General features: G+C 35.7%; 1 protein-coding gene across 1 annotated transcript in view; it reads right to left on the bottom strand.

The window, feature by feature from the left end:
* LOC123294670 (transmembrane protein 47) overlaps window positions 1–12,168 on the bottom strand; it is a 348,412-nt gene that overhangs the window by 214,607 nt on the left and 121,637 nt on the right. The gene's annotated exons all lie outside the window — the stretch shown is intronic.

Genomic DNA, 12,168 nt, shown 5'->3' with positions numbered 1-12,168 from the left:
TATTTTCAAAGTATACAACAAGCGTTCGATTTAATTCCACGTTTGAATGATTTAAACATATGCAGGCAATTTAAAGCAAGATGTAAAACGTTGGACAAAGCATATTCCGAATTCGATGCCGTTCAGAATAAAATATTAGAAACAAACGCCTTAGTAGCTGTAGAACATCGAATATCAGACGTTTTAGCATCCTCACAGGCATTTGACGATTTGTTCTATGCTGTTAGAGCTGCGGAGGCTTCTTGGCCTGAACCACAAACCGTTTCAACTCCTTCCGCCCCAACAATCAAACCAAAATTGCCTCATATCACTCTGCCGACATTTGATGGGACTTATGAAAAGTTTGATTCATTTAAATCATTATTTGATACATTGATTCATAATCAAGGCCATCTCTCAACAATTGAAAAGTATAGCTATCTACGTTCTTCCGTCTCCGGCACTGCTCTGACTGCCATACAAGGTCTACCATTTGCGGAAAATTCCTATGAAACTGCCTACAAAACTTTAGTCACTAGATTCACAAACAAAAGAGTTATTGCATCTAATGTGTGTCAGAAGCTATTTTCTGTGAAACCTTTTACGCAAGAAAATCAACTTAAAGGATTTTTAGAAGATTTTAATGTTCAAGTGGAAGCTTTAAACAACCTTGCTTTAACTAGTGTTTCGGATTTTCTTATTTCGTTCATGGCTCTTAGGCTGCTTGATCCTCAAACACGTCAAGCTTTTGAGGATACAAGAGCTAACGATCCTACTGTACCAACTTATGCCGATATCCGTAAATTTGTAGAAGGGCGTATTGCTACATGTGAGGTAATTAACTCTTCGTCAGCAAAGACAAATTACCCTAAGCCGATGGGTTCTATGAAAGTTCCAGTTAAAAGAGCCATGGTTGCTCATGCTTCTCCTCCGCTGAAGCCTAGTGTGCAATCAACCTCTTCCAAGCCTGCAGATTTGAGCCACACCTGTCCATGTTGTGCTAAATCTCACCGAGTCGTAGAATGCAATCAGTTTGGTAATATGACTATTTCGCAACGCTATGAAGTTTTACGTAAAAAACTTTTATGCTTTTCCTGTTTTGGACCACACGCTCGATCGACATGTTCTTCTAAATTTTCATGCAGACATTGTGGTTCCAAAGCCCATCATACCATGCTTCATAATGATAGTAAAGCCAATATTCCTCCTATATCATCTGCCAGTGAGCCTACTGTTGCACTGTCAGGTAATATTATGCCTTCGCCGTCTGTACATCAGCATAAGCAAATTCTATTGGGAACTGCTATAGTTAGTATTCCTGATGTATTTGGTCATCATCATGATGTCCGAGTTTTAATCGATCCAGGAAGTATGATCAATATTATTTCCCAATCACTAAAGGATCGCCTTACTTTACCAATGACAGCGTCTAACATTCGCATCTCGGGTATAGGATCCGGGAAACCCCAACCAGCCAAAGGTACTGTTGTTTGTACTGTCAATTCAAAACATAGTCCGTTCTCTATCACCGTTGAAGCGGCTGTGTTACCAACCATAGCAACTAAAATTCCTGCCGTCCCAGTTGTACAAAATATTGTCAATAAACTTTCTCAGCTACAACTTGCCGATCCTCAGTTTTATAGCCCTGCTTCGGTTGAGATGCTCATCGGAGCACAACATTACGCCAACCTTCTGACTTCGGAACCTGTAGTTCCAGGTCATCCCTCTCTGGTTCCATCCATGTTCGGAACACTTGTTATGGGTGAATGTCCATCGATGTCATCGAATGAGTATCAATCATATTGGATAATGCACTCTGACACAGACCTTTCGTACCAGTTACAGAAGTTTTGGGAAGTTGAAGAATTGCCTGTCAAAACTCCGTTGAACCCAGAAGATGTTAAGTGTGAGGAACACTTTGTCAAAACTCATCGCCGTGATTCCGATGGAGCTTATATTGTACGATTGCCATTTCGTAATGGTGAAGCTCCGGAGCTAGGTGATAACCGTGTCTCTGCACTGAATCGTCTAACTAAATTAGAAAAACGTTTAGAAAAACAGCCTACGTTTAAAGATTTGTACCATGCAAATCTTCAAGATTACCTCAGTTCTGGTCACATGGTATTTGCCGAGAAGAACTCGTCTTATGTTTTGACCCATCATGGAGTTACGAAAGATAGCTCCACAACTAAAGTTAGAGTTGTATTTAACCCTGCTGAGAAAACCAACGCCACCTTCCCTTCTTTAAATGAGACCTTATTAGCCGGTCCTAAGCTTCAAAACAGTATTAACGATATTATTTTGAATTTCCGCTTGCACCGAGTTGCTATCACAGGAGATGTAAAACAAATGTATAGAGCCATCAAATTGGATGCAAGAGATAGTAAGTTTCAGCAGATATTGTGGCGTTTCGATCCCTCTCAACCTGTACAACAGTATGAGATAACCCGTGTTTGTTTTGGCATTACTAGCTCGCCTTACCATGCCCTCCGTGTGATGAAACAATTAATTCAAGACGAAGGATTTAAATATCCGACTGCTGCTAAAGTTCTAGAAACTGACATGTATATCGATGATGTGTGTACCGGAGCTTCCTCCATTTCTGAAGCCCGTCAGCTACGTGCCGACTTATCTGCTTTGTTATCGACGGCTGGGTTTGAGTTAAGAAAATGGGCAAGCTCTCATGCCGCCGTTCTAAGTGACCTACCTCACGAATATAAGGAAAAGCCTCACAAATTTGGTGACATTGAAACTATTCAAGTTCTTGGAATTCAATGGATATCTGAGGATGATGTATTTTGCTATCGAATTGAAACCATCCCTAATTGCACCACTAAACGCCAAGTTTTATCACAAATTGCCCGTACCTATGATTTACCAGGATTTTTGGGACCTGTAGTTATCTGGATGAAGATATTGATGCAAAAAATCTGGCTACAAGGAATCGACTGGGATGATCCCTTACCGTCTCGTATGATTGATCAATGGAGTCAGTTTGCCAAAGAAATGCCTTGCCTTCAAACCATCAAAATTCCACGTGATATTCTCGACACTTACATTCATCCACCCGAGCTTGTTGGGTTTTCTGATGCCTCTAGCTCTGCAATGGCTGCTGCTGTCTATTTGCGAGTCGTTTGTTCGGATCAACGCGTGTTGATAAGCTTGATCCGTGCTAAAACTAAAGTCGCTCCAGTAAAACCAGTCACTATTCCCCGCCTTGAGTTAAATGCCAGCTGCATGCTTGCTAAGATTATAGAATCTTTATTGCCACTCCGCGCTCGTCTTCATATGGAAAAGCTTTACCTATTTACAGATTCAATGGTAGTTTTGTCATGGCTACGAACCCCTGCTCATCTACTCAAGGTTTTCGTTGCTAATCGTGTTGTTAACATTTTAGATCGGACTTTACCATCTCAATGGTTCCATGTTCCAACAGCTGATAACCCTGCCGATATTGCCAGTCGTGGCTGTATGCCAAGTCAGCTTGTAAACCATAAGTTGTGGTGGTCAGGTCCCGATTTTTTGCGCGAAGATTTTTCTTTATGGCCAAGCCAAGAAGTAGCCTCGGTTCCTGACCTGCCCGACCTAAAAGAGGTTGGCCCATCATTGATAGGCCATGTTACAGGTGGAGATGATGGTGTTGTACTTCTTCTAGAACGTTTCTCATCTCTTGTTAGAGCCAAGCGAGTTATAGCATGGATGTTGAGATTTAAGAAAAACACTTCGCTTCCCAAGGAACAACGTAATTTCCAGTGTTTATCTGTCGCCGAGCTTCGAAACGCCGAAATAGTATTAATAAAAATCACTCAACATTTTTATTTGCCACACGAAATAGATTCTGTCCGTCAAGGAGTTCGCTCTAAATCGTTTCCCTCTTTAACACCTTTTCTCGATAATGATCTCCTCAGGGTGGGGGGTCGTTTAGCCGAAGCTCCAGTGTCATATGATGCTCGCCATCCCTTTATCTTACCTGCCAAATGTCATCTTTCTAAGCTCATTGTGGAACATTTTCATATTACCAGCCTACATGGTGGTAATAAAATTGTCCAGTGTCTTATCCAACAATCGTATTATATCCCTCGGGTGCGTGAACTTGTTCGTAAAATCATTTTCAAATGTACTCGTTGTGTCCGTTTTATTGCCAAGCCTAATCAGCCATTTATGTCCAGTTTGCCTGCGTCACGTTTCATTCAAGGTCGACCCTTTGTTCATACTGGGGTAGATCTAGCCGGTCCATATCCCATAAAAGATGGATCTCGACGAAATAGTCCAATTAATAAGTGTTATTTTGCCCTTTTTGTGTGCTTCTCAACGAAAGCTATTCACCTTGAGCTATTATCATCTCTCTCTACCGACTGTTTTCTTGCCGCTCTAGATCGTTTTATTGCGAGAAGAGGTTTGCCCAAAACTATGTTTTCTGATCGGGGTACGAACTTTGTAGGTGCGTCTCGAGTTCTGGAAGAAACTTTTCAATTTGTCAGAGAAAATAGTAAGATTTTTTCGGATTACCTTTTGGGACGGGAAATCGAGTGGATTTTTAACGCTCCAGCCAACCCGTCAGCCGGTGGTTTGTGGGAAGCCGGGGTAAAGTCGGTTAAACACCACTTAAAACGTCTCTTATCTGATAGAGCCTTGCTATACGAAGAACTGTGTACCCTTCTTGCGCGCATCGAGGCCATCTTGAACTCACGTCCGTTAGGTATTTCTGCCTCTTGTCCCATTGACGATATTTCTTGCCTAACACCTGGTCATTTTTTGATCGGAGCCCCGTTATTGTCTCGCCCTGAACCAGACATTACCAATGTACCCTCCAATCGTATCCCAAGGTGGGAACTATTGCATCAAGTGTCCCAACATTTCTGGAAACGGTGGTCCCGTGAATATCTGCACACTTTAATTCAACGACAAAAGTGGTGGGACCACGTTGAGAATGTAAAAGTGGGTGATGTCGTGGTTATCATGGTCGAAAACCAGCCCCCGATCAAATGGCCATTGGCAAGAATTACTGCCCTGTTGCCGGCAAAAGATGGAGTAGTTCGCATCGTTAAATTGCGAACTAGTTCCGGCCATCTCACCCGACCCGTTCGTAAATTGTTGATACTCCCTGTCCTTCCGTAACCTTATACAGTCCACTTAGTGTTTCCTGTGTCCCGTTTCCTGTTAAATGTTGTTCCGTGCTTTATTTTAATTTTAATTTCGAGTTTTGTAAAAGTGCCAAATGCTATCGCTATAGCATCTTTATATGTATTTGTAATTGTTTTAAATATGGTTTGCCAATCGCCGATTTCACAATTGTCTAAATGGTTAAAGGTGCAATCCATTGCAGTTGAAAAATGTTCATTTTGGTGGGGGGTAATGTATGGACCTTCCTTATGGTACGGATCCCTTAATCATTCCATTTACACTGGTGCCTACACAAACGCACAATGCGCAAATTATGTGCGTGATCTAGACACACCTTTAATCAATATACCTTATTGATCATTGTGGTGTGTTAAAAGCCAGTTTAATCAATATACGTTTTGATCGTTGAGTTAAAAACCAGTTTAAACAGTATACGTGTTATATAAAGTTTTTATGTGTTTTTATGGACGATATCGCGCCAATATAATAATTTAAATAAAGTTATGTTTTCCAAGGAATAATAATAAGGTAAGCACCAGCTAATTTTCCTAATTTGATTTTCGTACCCAACAGTGTTATTTACACAGTACAGGGTTGCTAGACCAAGAAAACTATGGTTTATTCAAAATTTTCTGATTATTTACAACTCTATGAACAGCACTGCTTGTTTGGCATAATTGTATCAAGATTAAAAATAAAAAAGATACAGGGAAAAATGATTTTACTTTCAATAGCATCCATTTTGCTATTTAAAAAAAGTGTATAGTTAAACAACCCGAGTAGAAATTTTAATCCGGGTCTGATCCAATTGGCCGTAGGTTCTATCCGGCTTGGATGTGGAAAATCTGATCAGAATCGTACATGTTGTGTAACGCTTGAGTCGCTCCGGGCCGGAGCTGGTACACTCATCCGGCCCGTACCTGATACACTCATCCGACCCGTACCTGATACACTCATCCGACCCGGAGCTGATACACTCATCCGGCCCGGAGCTGGTACACTCATCCGGCCCGCATCGACTCTGCTTTTACGGCCCTGATAGAGGTATTTTTATCCGTCCCGGTTTATCGACTGATCAAAAACATGTTATTAATGACATTTCTTTATGGCCTGTTCACTTCTTTTTATACTATGCATGTATGTAATATGCAAGGTATACTAATTTTAGTCCCAAGTTTTTAACGCTTAAAAATATTAATGATATGAAGAAAATTTTGGTATAGGTGTTTATAAAATCACCTAATTAGTCCATTTTCTGTTGTCTGTCCCTCTGTCTGTCAACACGATAACTCAAAAACGAATAAAGATATCAAGCTGATTTTTACACTCAGGACGTAAAAAGTGAGGTCGATTTCGTAAACGAGCAACATAGATCAATTGGGTCTGTGGTCCGTAGGACCCATCTTGTAAACCGTTAGAGATAGAACAAAAGTTTAAATGTAAAAAATATTATTTAAAAAATTGAGCCAACTTTTGTTTGAAACATTTTTTCGTGAACATCACTGTTTACCCGTGAGGACGCAAATTAGGCGGAAATTGTATAGTATGTATTATATGGGAATACCAGTTATGCATGTGTGACATGTATGTATGTGTAATGTGATAGAGTTATCAACACTGTCTATGTATGGTATTTCAACAATTTACTCAGTCAATTATTTGTTTTCACTTGTTTTTAGAATTGTTTTTTCGCTAAAATATTGTCAAAAAAATTTTATAAGCACGGCAAGAATATTTAGGCTTATAGTAAAATGAGATACATAAATATACTCAATGTGTAATTAGTTGCTTACAATACTTTTACTATAATTGTTTCTGTTGCAACCATAATTCTCTACCATATTTTCTTGTCCACAAAATTCTTTTCGTATCCCTTTTATTAAAAATTATCGTCTAAATGTATGACAATTTTTAATTTTTCATTGAGATTATGTGGACAGTAATTTTCATTTTTTTTTTACCCCGACGACGGTAAGAGTTTTTTGTTTGAGCGGTAAGTGTGCATTTATATTCATCTGTACCCTCATAACTTGTAAACAACTTATCATAATTTATCAAATGAGGTATCGATCAAAGCATCTTCATCGTGCTCTTTTTAAAGGCTATGAGACCTCGCATTAAATTGCATATGGCGACCCATAGCGGACATAAAGTCATGAACTAAAAACCAATTTTAATTTACTTACAAGGTATCAGATAATTAGCAATGTTAAAAATATATATATTGTTATACTCTATCACGAAATTATAGTTTCAAAATCGTTTAAAATGTATTTAATTTCATCTGTTCCCTCCTGACTTCTAAACTACTTATCAAAATTTGATAAATGCGATATACATGATTAAAAAACTTGTTTTAAATATACAAATTTAGTAAATATCAGTTTTTAAAAATAATTTTGATATTTTAATCAATACTTTAAACATGATGGGTATTTAATTACTTATTTTATAAGTTTTGAAAATTTCTTAATACATTGCACTCTTGACACATCTACCTAAAATTATTTGACCCGATGTCACTCTTATTTCTTGACACGGTATATAATATATTAAGCACATTTTTCATTTATTTTTTGTAAAAATAGAAGACTTTTAAATTCGGATATTTCAAAAAATAACATATTTGATGGAAGGACACCTTTTACTTATATATGAAAACAAGCAGAACTTGTATAGAAATATCTATCAAACAAAACAAAGGTTTATGTGAAAAATATTACTTACCTAAAAGTACTTATTACAACTTGAGAATGCATAAATATTGAAACCTGGTCGTATTTTACAATTAACAAATCAATATTGGTTTTATGTATAATGGTAATTAGTCTATTTAAAATTAAGGTATTAATCTCATAACAAAAAACGCTGATATAAGAACCGGGAAATTTAAGTATCCGGCGGGACCTCATTCTAATTTCGAATCAAATCTTCGCGATCCAATTCATATCTACTTTTTATACCATGTACATGAAATATACCAAGGTATACTAAGTTTAGTCCCAAGTGTGTAACAATTAAAATCACCTAAATAATCCATTTCCGGTTATCTGTCTCCCTGTCTGCCGTCTGTCGTCTGTCCGTCTATCATCACGATTACTCAAACCGAAAAGAGATATCAGGCTGAAATGCTATAGCGTGCTTTGGAAATAAAAAGTGAAGTCTAGTTCGTAAATGGGCAACATGGGTCAATTGGGTCTTGTAAACCCATCTTGTAAACCGTTAGAGATAAACAAATTTTTTTAGAGATAAACAAAAAATAAACAACATTTGTTTGAAACATTTTTTCGTAAACATCACTATTTCCCCGTGAGAGCGTAAATTATGCGCAAATTGTATAGTATGTATTATATGGAAATATCAGTTATATATGTGTGACAAGTATGTATGTGTAATGTGACAGGGTAATCAACACTGTCTGTACATGGTATTTCAACAATTAACTCAGTCAATTGTTTGTTTTCACTTGTTTTAATCATAATGTCTTATGATTTGTAAACAAAAACGTAACCTTGTGACGGCTAATTTATTTCAGAATATTGCAAATACGTCCGTAATTCGTCAACAAAACAACATACGGTTTTCATTGAAGAAAACAAATGTCACCTCTTTTTTTAGTGCAATTACATTTCAATTTGTTGTGTTATTACGATAAAATCTAAAGTTGTTTTGAGATTAAATAGTGTATTCATGACTTCTAAAAATTGTATTTTCCGTGTTATGTCTATATCAAAAAGTACACAGTTTAAACCCAAAAAAAAAAACTTTTTTTTATCTGTGAAACATTAAAATAATAAATAGCCATTATATGTATAAATATATTTTTTAAAGATATATTAGATACTTTTATATCAAATCTAGTTTAAAATGTAGGTTATATTATGTAGAGAAAAAATTTATATGAGGGTAAAATACGTTACATATAAAAAAATTTGTGTTTTAAGGTATTACCAGCATGAAATCACTTGTCGACAGATTTGGCCTAATTTTTTCACAGACTTAGCATTATGTTAGCTGTGTGATCCCAGAGTTGCAGACCTTTTAGTCATAAAAAAAATTCGCAATTTCGAGGGTCAAAGTTTGTAAAACTGACAGTCCTCCGCGCTATTTTTTACGATGTTAAAAAATTCTCTCGACGGAATTGAAAAAAAGTAGAAGAGTTGAAAGGAATGTTTTAGAATAAAAAAAAAAAAAACAAAATAGCACCACGTCGTTTTGGAAATTTTCGAAGACTTATATGGTATATGCTTTTCCGCAGCAACTATCTTAAACCAATTTTTTGAAACAATTTTCATGCACTAAATTTACATTTTTTGATGGTACGATTTCATATCATGTTCATATGAATAGTAAAAATTAAATCTTTTAGGTTAAATATATCTACAGGCTGGAAATAAAAACACTTGTTTATAGTTTTTAAAGAAACCGCGATATTTTTCTGAAAATATCATTAGGCCGTTCAAAAGAAGCGATTTCATGAACATATTCAAAGGTAAAAAAGGGGAGGTTTTGGCATCTAGTTTAAGACCCTAATTAACGCTACGTATACATAAAAAAAATTTTTTGGCCAATATCTCGGAAATCATCAACTTTATGAAAAATAGTTTCATACAAAAATTGTCGGGAAATCAAATCAAAAATTTCGATATCTTAAAACAGACTTCCCGACGATTTTTGTTTGAAACTTTTTTTTATCAAGTTGATGGTTTCCGAGATATTGGCCAGAAATCGATTATTAATGTTTACATAGCGCTAATTAACGCCACCCCAGCACTTTTGAGATTGCGCTTTAGTAGGGTCTTAAATTAGATGCTGAAACCTTTTTTTTTGCTTTGAATAAGTTCACGCAAAAACATTATTTTGAGCGGACCAAATAGACCATGACGACAGATACACATTTAAGTTTAGGCAGAAAAATGGATAATGGTTTTTTTGTGTTTTCAACACTGGTCGTTTGCTTATGCAAATTATGCTTATTTTAATATCTTATAAACTAAAAGACGGCTGCAATACCTAATTCCTGATGGTAGGTATACAGATATCCTACAAAACCCTAGAAATTGGTATCACAAATCTTCATTAGATTTTCGCCATGTTTCATTTTATGTAATTCTTTGCAAAAAATTAAAAAATGTACAATGGTTTTCGAAGCTTGTTCGAAATACGACCAACGTGATTGGAAATCTTACATATTTTCCTTTAAACAGAAATTGAAAATCAATAAATATTTCTCATTCAAGAGAGGTATACTTTTGATATCTCAATTATTTCTTGAAGTGAAAATATTTTAGTGATTTCCACAAATGTTCAGTTTATTTCATGAATTATCTTTATTGTATATTCCTCATTTCTTAAACAGAAATCATAAAATATTTAAAAATAATTCACGTTTATAAACTCAATTTATTTATTAGAATTCCGTTGGAATATCAAATCAACGTTTTTTCCCTCGTCTTTGAGAATGTATTGACATTTAAATATGAAAAACCATATAAAACTACACCTTATAACAAACATTCCATACATGTTTTGAGTTCGCGCATCATATTTATATTTTTGTCGATGATTCGATGTGCGACGTTCAATGTATACGACTATTTCGCTGATATTTCTGTAACAAAGCTCGAAAACTATACGTTAAATGATCAAATGATATTGTTAATAATAAGCTTTGCTACTTTTTTTTTATTTTTATCCAAAACTTTGCTACTTTTACAAACTTGGGATTAAACTTAGTATACCTTGATATATTTCATATATACATGATATAAAAAGGTTACGATTTGGAAAAAATCACTGTCTAAAGATAAACGATTAAAAACCATTTCATTATTGGATATTTTCCTAGATTATTTGATACTTATCTTGGTAGAACTAGACGAGGTATGCTCTTATGCAGGTATAAGTAGGATGGGGATATTCTTTCACTCGCTCGCACAATACCCAGTCAGCGCCATATTGCTTATTTTTTTATAGTGTAGGCGCTGTGTAGGTTTTGTATGCATTTACATGTGCTACCGAACAGGGAGTGTATTTCAACGTATTTTGAATCCGAATTTTCAGGTTGCTCATCGCTTAGAATATAGGGTGGGGATTTGTTATAAACAAATTAATTATTTATACGGTCATAGTTCCTAAGCTATTAAAACTACCATATCATTTCATTCTACATGAAACCGGAGATATGCTTAAAATTGTAAACGAAAATGATATTGCACAAAGTCGGCGGGAAGCGCTTGGTTTGAAACGGCCGTAGATTGGCCAATTAATAATATTTTTGTACTTTAAGGTACTCATTTTAAAGGTTTGAGTCTATATTTTAATGTTATGCACATAAAAATGCGTTTTACGAAATAGGAACGTAGCTAGCACGATTGTATTAAGTGTTAAGTTTTATCATTTTTCCGGCCCACTATTAGTTTATAAGTCGAAAGCGAGCCCTTAGCGAAAGAAAACCCCACATAATTATCTTTTACGTTCGAGCTGTTAAGTTGGTCAATTTTTTGTTTACATATTTGCAATGTCAAGTTGTCTCATAAAAGATTGAAAAAATCCGAGGCGGAAAAAGTTCATTAATCATTCATTGTAAGGAACTAATTTTCACACAAGGATTGTTCACCCAAACGTTTCTAACAACATTTGAATCAGGAAGCGGGAATAAGCTAAAATGGCGTCGGCTGGATACGTGCGCGAACTGAACCAAAACTCTACACCTTGTCTAGTTCTACCATGATACTTATAAGATTTTGGTAATAGTTTCGAGTCAACCATATGCCTTGATAGTTCCTAATTATTGTAAAATGACTTTCACCGGGTATTTTTCTTCGTCTATCCATCTATCTAAGTATATACATTTTTTAAATATATAAAAATTTGTGTTAGATAAAGAGAATGATGAATGAATTTTACATGAACTTTTAGTACATGGAAAAACAACACATAACAGTTTTTATTGAACATAACATATAGGCGAAACGATATAACATTTGAGATCGATTTTTTCTCGGGAACGACAAATCGAGATGTGGATTTTTACATTTTTATCTGGAAGTCAAATATAAAATT

The sequence above is a fragment of the Chrysoperla carnea genome, chromosome 3 (assembly GCF_905475395.1).
Source record: "Chrysoperla carnea chromosome 3, inChrCarn1.1, whole genome shotgun sequence".
NCBI classification, from domain to species: domain Eukaryota; kingdom Metazoa; phylum Arthropoda; class Insecta; order Neuroptera; family Chrysopidae; genus Chrysoperla; species Chrysoperla carnea.
Note: the sequence above shows the minus strand (reverse complement) of the source record. Positions and strands in the feature narration are given on the sequence as shown.